The sequence below is a fragment of the Calonectris borealis genome, chromosome W (genome assembly GCF_964195595.1).
Source record: "Calonectris borealis chromosome W, bCalBor7.hap1.2, whole genome shotgun sequence".
NCBI lineage: Eukaryota > Metazoa > Chordata > Aves > Procellariiformes > Procellariidae > Calonectris > Calonectris borealis.
Genome location: NC_134351.1, coordinates 1,056,701 through 1,071,716, shown reverse-complemented (window position 1 = coordinate 1,071,716; position 15,016 = coordinate 1,056,701). Strand labels below are relative to the sequence as shown.

Sequence of the window (15,016 nt, the reverse complement as noted above, 5' to 3'; positions counted from 1 at the left end):
ATATATATAATATACATGACTGCAAGAAGCCCTGCAGTAGTCAAGGATTCTGCCCTGCTAATACCTTACATGGGGACTGCTGGAGGGGAAGAGTTGAAGATCCTTACAAGCACAATCCTTAAAACAAAAAAATACCACCAGATCTTTGAATCGCTCTCGCTCTAAGACAAGCAAAATAAGCTCACACCCCTGGCACACAGAGATTCAGCCTTTAGTCCATTAATCTTTACTGATTAACTGATTAATGAACTAATTAACCATGCAAAGGGTTAGATGAGATGTCAAAAAACCACTGCATTTGTTTTCTATTATAGATGCATAGCTAAATGGAAATACCTAAAATACAAACAGAAGCAGCCTGTGATGCTAGCTGGGAATGCCAGTGCAGTGGTTTATTGGGGGGAAGATCAAATTAATTGTATTCACTTTACCTCCTTAAAGAACTAAACTGGTAACTGGAAGACCCCGCTAACAGAGGAAATCTCATTAACTGTTACCCTGCAGGCAGCACAACTCTGTCCACTGAGCTGCTCTGTGCTGCAGAGCACCATTATCATTTCTGCAGAAGGCAATGAAATCGCACACACGCCAGTAATTTCAGGCAGCATTTACTAACCCTGATACCATGAAATGCAGATCTCACCACTAACATCCCTGGTAGCCAGCAGAGTCTCCCGGGAAGCATCGCTGCCTGCCTGCTCTGTAGGCACCCTGCCCTTGGGAACAGCGGTCCGACTGATGGGGAGCACAGGCGGGGCTGTCAGCCAGCGCGTGGCAGCGGGGGAGCCGGGAGCTGGCTAGGAGACCGCAGAAAGGCACCCGCAGTCGGAAGAGAGCGGAGAGGTGTTGTGCAGCCAAGGGCGAAGGAGTCCTCCAGTGACAGGGTGACAAATTGGTTTAGAGTTAAGTTTCTTGACACCTAGTCTGCATGGAAAGGGCTAGCTGGGATGTCACAGCCACGTCAGAAGTTCAGAGAAAGGTAGAGAATGATCACAACGTGAAAGAGGAGACAGGAGGGACCGACAGCACGGACCAGCAGAGATGCCAAATAGTACTGAGGCAGCTGGGGACGGAAAGAGAGCAGAGCACACATCCACCGGCACCTGGACGCGGGATGGACGCAACAGAAACCAAAGGTGAATTAAACATGGCAGGAAGAGAGGGCGGCCGCTACTGATTTTTGCAGCGGTCACTATTCTGAGGAGAAAAAAGGCACCACAATTTAAAAAAAAAAAAAAAAGCTAGAAAGGCTATGCCATGCAGGAGAAAAACTATTTATGAACAGTGTTGAAATAAAATAAAAGCAATGGTCCATTCTTAAAAGGATCTACTCTCAGAAGAGAGACAGACAATTTCTTATGTTTGTGTGCACTGCTTACGTTCAGACTTGAGCTGAAATAACAATCGCTTACAAAACAGTAAGGCAAAAAAAAAGGTTTGGCTTGCTGGAGCTGGGGGTAAAACTGTTTCACACAAGATCCCATCTGCTTTTCCCGTTTCACAATAATATAACCCAAAATGAACACTGCTTTTACAGATCTTGCGTTGAATGGACTAATAAAAAAAGCTACAAATAACTAGGCTTTGAGGGCATCATCTCTCACATCAAATTAGATTCAACCAATAATTATTAATGTTTGAATATATGCAGTGGCAAAGAAAAGTAATTAGCAAAACAAAATTCCAACGCAAGAGAAGCTGCACAGTTCCTCTCAGAGACAGGATGAGCATTTCATAAGACGAGATCTACTTGACTACATGTAACATTTAAACCCTGAAGGATCTTGCTGCCCAGGGATTGAGCTATGCATTTTCAAGGGCAGCAAACGCCATCCCACCAGCAGTGTTACACATAAGTAACTTTCCTAAATTCTGAATTAAATTCTAATGCTGTCAAAATTTACAAAGAGAGCTTTTGGTGCTTGTGGAAACAGTTCTGGGAGGGCCTGCGATAGAACAACACAGTTGTAACACGGTGCTTGATAAAATACTCAAAGAACACTTAAACCAGTTGGCTCTTGGTTGTATGGTCCTATTTTCTAGTTCCTGACTTGAAGACAGGGGTTTTCACTCCATTTCAGATAAGTCACAAAGGCAGAAACCCTGACATTAAACAAAACTTCAGTCTAGAGAAAGCATTAGACGAAATCAAGAGGTTTCCCCACAGCTCAGTAGCCACTAACTGTCCATCAGCATCAGCCAGCCTCTGAGAGCGGGCATGCAGAGCACCGACAACTTGAACTGCAGCTGCTTTAACCTTGCTTGCAGCGAGATAGCCAGTGCAGCAAGAAAGACTGTCTCCCTCGGAGGGGTTGGGGTCGGCGCTGAGCCCAGGCGGGCACTCACCGGGGCGGCCACGCTTCCCGGGCCAGCGGGAAGCAATGGTTAGCTCCCGGTTCTGGCATAGCAGGCATAAACCAGGCTAACAGTCTCCTTATTTTAGAAAATTAAGCTGATCCAACAGCAGGGTTGATGTATGGGGGAGGTAAAGGAGAGGAAAATAGTATTAAACACAAGTTTAAATATACCTGCCTGAGTGTCCAGGTTTCGGCTGGGATAGAGTTAAATTTCTTCCTAGTGCTGTGTTTTGGATTTAGTATGAGAAGAATGTTGATAACTGATGTTTTTAGTTGTTGCTAAGTACCCTACTAGTCAAGGACATTCAGCTTCCATGCTTTGCCAAGAGCACAGGAGGCTGGGAGGGAGCATAACCGGGACAGCTGGCCCAGCTGGCCAACAGGGTATTCCATACCATGTGACGTCATGCTCAGTATATGAATGGTAGGCGTTCTCGGAAGTAGCGATTGCTACTTGGTTATCAGTCAGCGTGGGTGGTGAGCAATTGCATTGTGCATCATTCATGGTGTATCATCATCATCATCATTATTATTTTCCCTTCCTTTTCTGTTCTATTAAACTGTCTTTATCTCAATCCACGAGTTTTTTTTTCACGCTTACCCTTCCGATTCTCTCCCTCTCCTACTGCAGGGGGGGAAGTGAGCGAGCGGCTGTGTGGTGTTTGGCTGCCTGCCGGGTTAAATCACAACACTGTGTTTATTTACTAAAAGGGCAGAAAACTCAGGTGAAAATTCCACAGTGCTTTGGTCACTCAGCTTTTGTGTCTGCTCATGCCTCAGGGCAAGTACTAGCTCATTGGGAATAACTTAAAACTTGTAAAAAAAAGCATTTACTGCATTTGTTTGAAGGCTGTAAACAACAACAACAACAAAATTTTACTCTCAATTCTCCTCCGGAGAGCCACTGCATGTGACACTGTTGCAAGAACTTGGGGTCACAAGGAGCATAACTTTAATGCTAAAAGAATTAAAATGTTACTAAATTTGTTATTTTTATTTATTGTGGATATAAAAACCTACAATGCGAAGTAGAACAAGCCTAATAATTACATACCTGTCAGTCAGTCATCAGTCCCTTCACAACACGTGCCCAGCTTACAACCTGCCATCATCTCCTTAGCATGTTGTTCTGCACAACAATCTCACACGTTCATGCAGTGCCTAGTACAACAATTTCTCAAACCTTGCCACAGACTGTTGTTTTAGAATGCAACATCACTATTTTAAGCAAGGGTCATAAAACACGTTCAAATAGTACAAAAAGCAAGCTCAGGGAGACCTTTCTGACCTACTATAGGTCTCTGGAGTTAAAATAGGACAAAAAAACTACATCAAGATGTTTCACTGATATTTAACTATGTATTAAAAAAAGTAAATGAGAAGCCTGATCCTCAGATATTTGGGGTTCATCCCATATTTCTTCACTCTAGAAAGATTACAAGAGCCATCACTACATATTAAAAAAAAAAACAAAAAACCAAAACAAAACAAAGTAAAAAACAGGTAAATGCAAACAAGCTTCCTGCCTCAGTATGCCCCTGAACGAAGTCTTTCTTGGGCACCTGTCGAGAGGATCCCAAGAGGAAATCTAAACAGCAGCTGACTAGTCACCGCCTTGGCAGGCAGAAGGCAAATGCTGAAACTTCCATAGCTGCACCAATTCCACATTTATTAAATCGTGATCATTTGCTGCGCCATTAACAACATAATCCAAATAGAAAGCTGTCAGGCTTCACATTGCTGTGAAACAAAGAAATGCATTTTGCCAAACCAAAAGGGAAATAGTCTTCTTCAATAAAACAGCAAAACCATAGTTGTTAAACCACGGTAACACCAATGTCCTGTTCAGTAAAATGAGACTGTATTTCAATCTCACTTGGGAAACTCCATGAAACATTTTAAAGCCAGTACTCTACTTGGAGCGCCAACAACGAACTAGTCAAACAATACTTGTTTTCCTTGCCAGCAGAATAGTGTTGCAGTGGAGTAACAGTTAAAAAAAAAAAAAAATTTTGACATTTCTCCACCTGGGTAGAATTTACATGTTCACCAATTTGCATGTTTTTAAAAGCCTTCCTACACTTATTAGATTTATTTCTTTACTATGTGTTACTGGAGAAAGAAACATTGAAAAACAAAGCCTACTCCCAGGAGGACTGAATATGCACTTCCAAAACTGCAGCTAGAATACCATGTCTAACATTAATCTCTGGGGTGGGGGTTTCCCCCCCCAAGGACTTTCTAGCAGATGCACGATTACTCCAATTACATTTTCCCCTAAGAGACAGAAGTAATTATTCTGCCATCTTCAGCTGTAACACATTGCTCATCTTGCCAGTAACTGAGATTTTAAGCTAAAAAGGGAGCACGAAACAAAGACAGCTTGTTAGGTAAATAGAGCAACTGAATGGACACTTGGAGGACTGCAATCCAAAAACCAAAAAAGAAATGAGAGCCCACAGAGTACTTTGATGGCTCTATCAAAGCAGACACTTGTATTTAAGAGACTCAAGTCCGTACCCCAGCTTACACCCCATTAGGTTTAAGAATGACTTTTTTATCCATGGGCGCACGTTTAAAGAACAGCTCTAACAATGTTTGAGAACTGAAGTTTGTAATTGAAAAGACAGCTCACGATCCACTCTCGGGTAAGGTTGCAGTTTTGTTTCTTTTAAAATAACCTGGTCACCAATATCAAGTCCTGTGCAAGCAAAACAAAACAACCGCTTCCTAAGGATCAATTTATCTGTCCTTTCTGACAACGCAGATATAAAGCAAAGTATTTAATCCAGATGACGATTTTGTAAACCTGACTGTGGCAAAGGGGCTCTGAAACGCCTAGGCAGTGCACACTGAGACACAACCAGGGTAATTCCCACCTCCTCACACTACTAACACACCCAGCAAATTCAGCAGAACTCCAAGGAACAGAGACTGCTTCAGAAAAAGGAAGCTCTGCTTTGCACAGCAAAGCAGGAGGTATACAGAGGTGCACGCATTTTGTCTTAAGGCTAACATTCTCGATCTAAAAAGACAGCAGTGGGCTTCAAACAGAAGCAAAAAAAAAAAACCAGCAGAACAGAGGCAATGAGCAGCAGAATTCAAAGCATATGGATGGTTCATCCAGCTGACATGCAAAGATTTTTTTTTCCCATCTGGTGACAGCAATTCATATGGATATTATTAGCTATTGCTATTTTTAGGGCATAAGAAAAGAAAGAGGATTCCCCCAAGTTATGAGATGAATACATCCAATGCAGTTGCTTAAATGCAAGATGGTTTTATACCATGAAACACAGAGGAAGGGGTAGGAAACCACACCAGGAGCCCAACTTCTCACCACAGAAATTCTCAGAGGGTTCTATAAATATCAGGGAGACAACAAAATACTATTTGTTTTATTTGTGAAGTGAAATTCCTACAGCCACAAAAGTAGCTGCCACCTAACTTTCCACAAGCTGGTACAAACAACAAATGAGATAATAGTTGTAGGTGAGCATTACAGGATATCCAGAAGAACCGTTACCTTGGGACACTGCACGGCAGTCCGTCTCCCAGCCTGATAATCATCAAGTTGGTAACATGGCTTCAGTTAATGCTTCTACAGTTTTTGCTCGCTATCTAATCCTCACAAAGCAGCGGTCAGAACTGAAGCCCTTCGATGGCAGGATATTGCATTTCTATTCTCACTTCAGTGATCCCAGCCAATAGAGTATTGTGCTTCATTAAAAATCTATTAATCAACTAATCTACTTGTAAAAAGCTTCTACAAGGAAACAAGAAAATATAAAACTAGATTTGCTTCCAAAATATAAGAGACAGATCACATATTACTCAAAACAGATATGAAACTTTACTGGTAAGAAGTGCTTGGACAGGCAGATAGAAGTATCTTCTGAACAACTCAAACCTTCTAGCTAACCTTTATGACATTTTAAGAAAAAAAAAAGTAGTTACTCGAAATAGCATGAATCAGCACAAAGGGCCAAGGAAATAACCTTCATTCCAAACCCTACTAAGCTTTGATTAGATTGCCATGCAAATTACACACTTTAAGCTCATCAATTTATACAGCTACTTCATACACAACAGTTATATTTACTTCATTGAAGGACCACCTTAAAATAATTGAACACCCCCAAAATTACACTTTCAAGGGGAACGATTTCTATCAGTCATTTGTTCTGAAACACACCGACTTTTGTATGCATCCTTACGGTATGCCATGACCGTGGCAAAGCCCAGCTCTTGAATGCCTTGGAGAAAGGCAACCTCAAGACTTCAGGTAACTATTTCAAGTCAGCTGTGACTGGAGGCATGCTCTTGCTCATCTGAGGCAGTCTCCATCAAGTACCATCAATGCAGTACATTAGAAGTGGGGCAAACTGAATCCCGAAGCTGAAGCATCAACTCCTCCAAGCCAACCAAGTACACTTTGCATTAGGCAAAAAAACACAGCTTATAATTCAGAACGTATCATATACGGTGTGTGCCCTTTAGCATCATCCCAAGTGCTCCCAATGACTATCGGAAATGGCACGCTTGGTACCTGGGCAGAGTCTGCTTGTCAGTTGCATCACGGACAATTAGGTTCCTGGCAGCTGACGTAGAGGCACACCCCAGTTCCCAGTGCTGCTTCAGGAAAACAGAACTGCTGAACACTTATACCGTGCATTACAAATGGGTCAGCTTACAGCCAAACCGCTCCAACGGAGATACATCAGAGCTGAGGAAATAAGCAGAGGTTTGCTTGTCTGTCAGAGCTCCCACAGCTCAACAATTCCTACAGTAAAGACATTCTGGGTCAGGCATGCTTTTCTGAAATAAGTATGCTCAAACCATACTCAAGAGCGTAAGCTAATCAAAGCCGAGGCAGTAAGGAAACAAACCCCTGACCTTACACATCTTCTTCATTGCACTGTGACCCTGGAGAAAGTTCCCACCTTGAAACCACCAGCACATGCCTAACATGAGGTGACTCAGAATTCCTACCAAAAAAAGGTTAAAATGCAAGTGATTAAAATATGGCTAAGGATAAAATGCTTGTGGTGAAGTAGTGCATCTACAAATCCCAGGACACCAGAACACACATCATACCTGACGAGTCCCAGATCTTCACCACACAACAGAACCACAAAAGATTCAAACAGCACTTTCAGAGACTCAGGTTATCACCGCAACATGAGAAATCTTTGGGGAACCTGCTTCGTAAGCAACAGGTCTCAAATGAGTCAGCTTGGTTATATCATCTATTGCTGTCGTTCACCAGCCCCAAGTTTTATACACATATGCATGTACAAATACACGCACACACAATTTTTATATATATTTATATTTTGACAATAGTACCTCATCTCACAGAAAACATTTATAAAAAAGGTCGTTTCAAGCAATTTGTGACTACAAATTGTGCAGAGGCTACTTAGAATTTAGTCTGAATAGCAGAGGTTCATTTTACTTTCCACAAGCATTAGCATCATAAAGTTAACATCTTGTATCTATTGATTAGAAATAATGTATCTTACACAATCTGTACACTAACAGAGAATGAGCAATAACTTCATTAATATCCACCAGAGGAAGAAGACCTGAAGATGGTTAAACTGGTGAATAATTGATTTCTCCTTATCTCCCCTTACCACCAATTTTTAAATTTTAGCGCCAGGATAAAAATCTGGGAATACCACAGCGCAGACAACCGATGGAGAGTTGCGTGTACACAGCTATATGCTAAGGTGCCGTAAGCCCACAGTGCCTCACTCAAAACTTTAACATTATGTTTATCAACTCACCCATGTCTGAAGTGGGCAACAAGATGTGCCATAATTGTGCAGAATAAGGATGCTGGAGAAATAAAGACTTAAGCAAACTTGCACTGTTATTTCCCACTATACAAACTGCTTTGGCAAAACACGTGTGCTAGAAGGAGGCTATTCTGCCACAAAGAAGCCTCTTGGCACAGTACTGGGAGACAGCTATGGCGTCTCTTTCAGCTTGCACTGCAATAGGAAACACACACACACAGCCTCGTACGATGTACCGAGGGCAACCACTCATTAAAAAAGGTGTTTCCAAAAAGGTGTTTCCAAAAGCTATACCTTTTAACCGTGAGGATCAAGGACTTACCAAACTGGACTACTTCCAGCTCCAAGAGATTTTTCAATTGGCATCGTACACAGCCAACCTTGTAATATCCACAGATGTTTCTTTTACAAGGAATCAACTCCAGTCCCTCCTTGGATGCCATAGCGACACTAATTACCTGCACCATCAGGAGGTAAACACCATTTTAAAATTGTAACACTTCAGTACCACCAAGCTCTGTGAAATCTTGCTTTCTCCAAAAGCTATTCTTTTCAAACTTGGGTGAAGGGAAGTGACAGTTTCTCCAATGAACATACAGAAGACACAGCCAAACAAGCTGAGGCACCAAAACCCTGAAACCCCCTGCAGAGAGGTGACCGGAAAGAGGGCGTACAGTTTTGTACTGTTGACAGACGTCCAAGACCAACCTTGGGAAAAAAAAAAGAAAGAAAAAAAAAAAGCACAGTATCAGCAGAAGAAAACGGAAACATGGGGGACACCCGCTTCCAAATGCCTTCGCTCCTAATGCTTCCCATCCCAGTTCTGCATGATCACACCAACTGGAGAAAGGCACCTCGTCCAAAAAACAAAACAACACACCTTCCTCATAGAGGAAGCACTAGAATTAAACTAGTGGCCACTGTGTACTGACCAATATAACTACCTATTAAAATGTTAAGATTGCTATGTATGAAAATGAATGTGAGGGACATTCCAATATAAGTGAATTGATCACTATGAGCCAACAGGACTCTACACAAGGAAAAGATTAACTAGTCACCAACAATTTAGAAGAAAATAATAACAAAGAGATACCCATAGCCTACAGTCCAAGTTGCCTGAGGCTTGGTGGTTGAAGATGGGCCACTTGCAGAAACAAAATAATAATTTTACCCATTATCTGCACTGGGATTTTTCATTAACAGACATGCAGACTTTCCATCATTTAAAGTCCAAGTCAAGGCAAGTTATCTTTACAGAAGATAATAAAGTTGGTAACCTTTGTTCAAGTTGTAGGTTCGAATGTACTCTGAGGGGGTTTCAACCTGCCTTTTACAGAGATCGTTACGTTGCCTCTCAAGGTTCATGTTATAAACAGCATATCTTTGTTTTAATAAAGGAAAAAATCGTTATTTTTGTGCACACATAAACCGTATTGTTTGGCATGGAAGATTTTTGGAACTTTAAATAGAGTTATTTTCCTCAATATTGCCCTCCCCTATCAAAACCAGCAGGTATTTTTAACTGTGAAAAATAAAGGTTACTTCCTGCTAACAAGGTTGGCGATTACACAGTAATATACCTTTTCCGTCAGCATCTAAAATTGACACTAGAGATATTTTCCTAAACTGACCTTTATCCAACACAGTTTGTGACTGAACCAAAAGAGTGCATTACAGACGTAGCTTGAAACGCTTGTACTGTCAGTGCACAGAGACCACCGGCCGCTCAAGAAGAATTCCCTGTATTGGACTTTAAATTAGGCTCCGTCTGCAACGAAACAATGTTAGAAAATGGCTTCTTGGCTGACTTCCACCTCATGAGACTATGTGCATGCAATAACAAAAGAAAATTTCTTTTAGGCAAATAGTGAAATTAATTTGCCTTACAAAGCTTTCTTAACAAAAAGAAAGATTTCTGGTCAGTTCTCTAACACCTTTCATGCTACCTCCTCTTCCTCCTTTCAGGCAGAAAGTCACTTTGGCAACTGACCTGGTTCTTTCCTTGATTTGTTTCCTGTTTTCTCTACACTGCTTATTCTTCCCCCCCTTTTATTTTTTTCTTTTAGATGTTACTTTGCTTTTACATCTCCCTGGGTGTAACTGTACACCATTTTGTAAACAAAAGCATCCATGAACTTGCTGAAATTGTCCATCTCTACTGTCAAATTAAAAATATATTTCTAATTTATATAAGAATACGTGAGGAAAAAACCACACAGCACTAAGCATACCACTACACGTTACAGAATAATTTTGTAAGCTTGCCAAAAAGCAAAGGTGCAGCAGTACTGCTCTGTCACAGAGCACAGCATCTTCAAAGCAGGGCTGAGAGCTCATGCACCATCAGTCTCCTAGGGATATAATGAGAACCATGTTCTTCACCCCTGACAAGTACAGAAACACAGAAAGGTTAAGTGATTTGCCCAAGGCCATACGGTAAGTCACAGACAGACATAGGGTTAGATTTCAGAAGCTCCTGGCTTATATCCCACATTCAATTACATCTCACAAAGCATCTCATTTAACAGAGGCCAGATAAAGGAAACAGCCAAGGAAGAACATCAAACCCCCTCATAATTAAAAGAAAATCAATCAAACCCCTCCCCATATTTAAATACAGGTAGCACATTACACTCAGGCCCAATATGATTACCTATGCCATCAAAATAAAAGCCACAACAACAAAAGAGCCTGGAAAATAAGTTCTAGCTAATTTAAATAGAGGGCTTCAATGCAAAGCGAGCAAGTGGCTTTTTGAATTCACCATCACAAACTGCAAAGCAAGGGACTAGAACATTCACAGGCTACCTCACAAGGAAGAATTAAATGAAGAGAACAGTTTAGAAGTTACCGAAAATAAGCTTTATGATACCTACAAGTTAACAAAGATACAAATACGGGTCTGAGACAGATACAAAAGCAACCACACTCTAACGTGAACATCAGTAACGGCAATGCAGAACCTCACAAGGAAAAAGACAAAATGACCAAATACCACTTGACACCTGAATCAGACTTTGAAGAGAAAGACATACAAAAAACCAGAACCAAACAGAAAATTGTGAGCAAGTCTGAGCCAGTAAAGACACTTATGCTGGGAGTTAAACCCAAGGACTGCAGCAGCAGTTGCAGAGGCAGGGGCTGTACAAGAACCAGGTTAGCTGTAAGTCCCACTGACTCATCCAGGGCACTCTTCAGCCACTTACATCCAGACCCCCCACCACACACCCAAGATAAAAGACACCGCACTGTTACTCATTACCAGAAACTATTTATTGCCAGAAGCTCCCTGTACAGTATGCCTTCTTCGGTTTCAAAACGTTTCTGCTGACATTCAAGCCAGTGGTGAAATACTTCATTAGCTGCTCCATTTAACACAGTTCCATTCAGACTCTTAAGAGAAGGGATGCTATTTAAGCTATAGACACAAAGCAGAAGGAAACATGACTGAGATACTGATTTTCTGGGGAGCCAAAAAATGCTTTTCATCTCCCAAGTGAGTGACTGACCTCACAAATAACTTTTCCAGTATTTTCTGTTGCAGAATTATGACAGTTCCTTAATATGGACACCTATTACTGCTCTAAAGGCTGTATAAACATTGACTAACGAGTAATCACCCCACAACGGTGAAAGCTGTTTTCCTCATTTATAGATGGGGGGGAAAGCCAGAAGCAGAGCAACTAGCCCACGGCCACAAAAGCAAGTCAGCAAAACGGCGGCATCTGCCAGAGCTCAGGGAGAAAGCTCAGCTGCGTTTGTTCCCCCGTGCCTTACCTCCCAGCAAATACTTACTCTTTCCTTAACCCAAAGCTTCAGACTGGGAGACTCTGCGGTAAACTTGATGATCAACTGACGCACGCCTTTTTGGGTGGGAGAGGGAGACTCAATCACCGCGAGGGTTTCGATCGACGCTGCCGAAACGCGCTGTCCCGTAGGCACCGAGGTGAGGAGAGCCCCTCGCGCGCGCGGGAGGCGGCCCGGTCGGTGCCCGCGGCGGCCCCGCCACGCCGGACGGGCAGGGCGCGAGCAAAGGCCTCACCTGGCAGAAGGGGCCTCGCGCCAACCGCCTCGGCACCAGCCGCCTCACGGTCCCCTGACGAAGCCGCTCTTCTCTGAATGAATATTTAATTGTTTAAATATTCATTGCGCTACCGGACCTCCCCAGTCCAATGGAAAAGGAGCTCCCCTGGGGCCAGCCCCGCCCGAGCAAACAGCGTCTGCACCCCCAGGCACAGCCGTCGCCGCCTTCACACCCCGAGCCCGAACCAGCTGATGGAGGTGCTTCAGCTTTTACACCTCCCAACAAAAACCCATCAGGCTTCAGATTAAGGGGGTGATATTTTGAGAAAGAAAATCGCTTCAGGTCCGCCCTAGGGTCAGCTCTGACCTCTCCCAGGTCAGTGGCAGCGGGTGCGGGAGGAGGCGGCGGGGGCGGCTTGTGACAAGAGCTCTGCCCTGGAGCCCCCGCCCCGACCCGCCACCGAGCGCTTCTCGGGGGGCAGCCGGGCTGCCCGAACGGGGCTAACATACCTGCCGGACGACGCCCCGGTGTGCGCCCCCGCCGCTCCCCGGCACGGCAGCCCGCCTCGCCGCACTTCGCTACCGGCGCGGCCGCAAACCCGCGCGGAGGCGAGAGGACGCGGGGCTGGCCCGCGGGTGCGGCTGGGGACCCGCTCCGCTCCCCTTCTACCGAAGCGCCCGAGTTTCGGCAGGAGGCGCCGCCGCCCCTCGGCAGGTGCAGCCGGCGGAGGCAGCGCCCCGCTCCCGCCAGCGGCGCGGCCCCAGCCCGCCCGCTGGCAGCACCTGTGGGCGCGGGTCCCGGCGCCGCTCGCTCGCTCGCTCAGGGACCTCTCATGCCTCCCTCGGCCCCGCTCCCGCCCGGCCGCCCCGCGGGAGCCGCCGTCAGACCGGACAAACGGGTTCCCCCAGTTCGCCGGGCCGGCCCCGCCGCGCAGGAGGAGGGGAGGGGCCGCGCCGGCCCCGGACTTGTCCCTGTGCCTGTCCCTCTCCCCGTTCCGCCACGGCCGTTCCCCCCACCCGCCGCCGCCGGCCCACGAGAGGGGAGGCGGCGGCGGGACCCTCCTGCGCCGGAGCCGCGGCTCTGGTTACACGGCGGGGCGGTGCCGGCCCCGCTTTTCCCCCGCCCGGCCGAGCAGCACGGCTGAGGGCGACCCCGCCCCGGCAGGTGAGGGGCGGGAATGCGCCGTCCGCGGGGCCGCCGTCCACGGGTAGAAGAGCCGGGCCGCGCCGTGAGCAGGCCCCGCGCCCACGGAGCGCCCTTGCTCCCGCCGAGGTCCTGCAAAACCCCCTCCGCGTTTGTGGAGAGTCCCCCCGCCCTTCCGGCATCGGGGAAGGGCGCCGGTTCACGCACAGGGGCTCAGAACGGAGCGGGATGGGCTCCCGGGCCTGAGGGGCAGAAAGCGGGATCGTGAGGGGAAAATGTTGTTAGCGGTAATAAAGAACACACAGAAATCATCACCCTAAGCAAAGAGGCTTCGTCTCTCCCTCACCATATGCCGTGTAGCAGGGCCACCCCCGGCGCTGCCCCTCTGCCTGTATCCGCACTGCCATTACGTGGTGTCGGTGGTTGTTCTGTCACCCAGAGGAGATGCCAGGAGTGCTTCAACAGTGGCTCCCAAACCGTTGTGGGAGGAAGAGGACGCAGCCCCAGGCCTCCGTCCCCGTCGACAAAGGCCAGGCGCCGGTCGAGCAGAGCGCAGTTCTGCGTTGCCTCAGGCCTGCGCTGAGGCAGCCTGGCCCCTGGAGTCATCATCGCTCCGGTGATGACTGACAGAAACTAACACCGTACCAATGGGGGCTGGGGCGACGGCTACCGCCGTCTGCGCGTCACCCCGCCGTGTGCAGAAGTGGTCTGTCTGGCACCAGACAGCGTTCAGCGTGTCCCAGGGCGCTGGGCCCTCAGGGGTGCTCAGGAGGTCCCTGCTCCCAGCCCAGGCTGCGGCTGGGGGCAACGGGTGCCGGCACCGAGGAGGCACAGCTTTTGCCATAGGTGGGACCTCCCTCCTGGTGGTGTTTTAAGCGACAGGATTAATTTATCCCGTCTATTACTAGGACCATACAGTGTTACAGAGAAAACTTTGTAAGAGGTACAGGACTTTAACCTTTTGGCCTTTGTAAAAGGTCAGAATGGACTCCTGGTTCCCAAGTCCTTTTAAGGAAGGATTGGAGAGTTGGAGGATGCCCAGTCATGATATTGTTAACACTTGAGACGGATAGTTTTGCTTATTAATTAATAAATAAAGCAGTTATGTTTAGGGTTGACAGTAGTGCAATTCTGCTATATGCTGTATCCATTTGCAATCCTCTTCACTGTATTTTTCTTCTTTCAGACTGCAGCAAAATACATGTAAACATCTCCGGAGCCTACTGGGATCTCGTCAAATGAACGTGATGAGCTCCCACTGTAAGTTTTAATTCAGTGAGTTTTCATAAGCCTTAGCACGTGATCCTGGATGCTGCTGTACTTGACTACTAGTTCCCCTGACTTGAAAACTGGAGGTGGAGAGATTTTGCTAGTTTGTTTGTATCCTGGGTTTGTTGACCGGGTCACCCTGTCTCAAAGGCCTTCACGCTATTGTTTTGCTGCTGCACACACAAACACACACCTGCCCTGTATCTGCATTCATGTGGCAGCCCTGGTAGCCATCCTGGTTGCAGGAGGTGCCCAGGAGCAAACAGCACCAACAGTCTCATCCTGCTGGCGCTTCGACTTCCATGTACACTGGTGCGCACAGAATAGAGAGAAAGTATTTAGAAATGGAGTTTAATGAGAATTCAGGACAGACTGTGCCGATCGGGCAGTTCTTCCCCAGACCACCTGGATCCCTC

General features: G+C 45.9%; 1 protein-coding gene across 1 annotated transcript in view; it reads right to left on the bottom strand.

The window, feature by feature from the left end:
• LOC142074746 (phospholipid-transporting ATPase IC-like) overlaps positions 1-13,099 on the bottom strand; it is a 43,913-nt gene extending 30,814 nt beyond the window's left edge. Inside the window, exon 1 of the mRNA XM_075135609.1 lies at positions 12,971-13,099. The gene's annotated coding sequence lies outside the window, so the exon portion shown is untranslated. The remainder of the gene's footprint in view (positions 1-12,970) is intronic.
• Between the last annotated feature and the right edge of the window lie 1,917 nt (positions 13,100-15,016).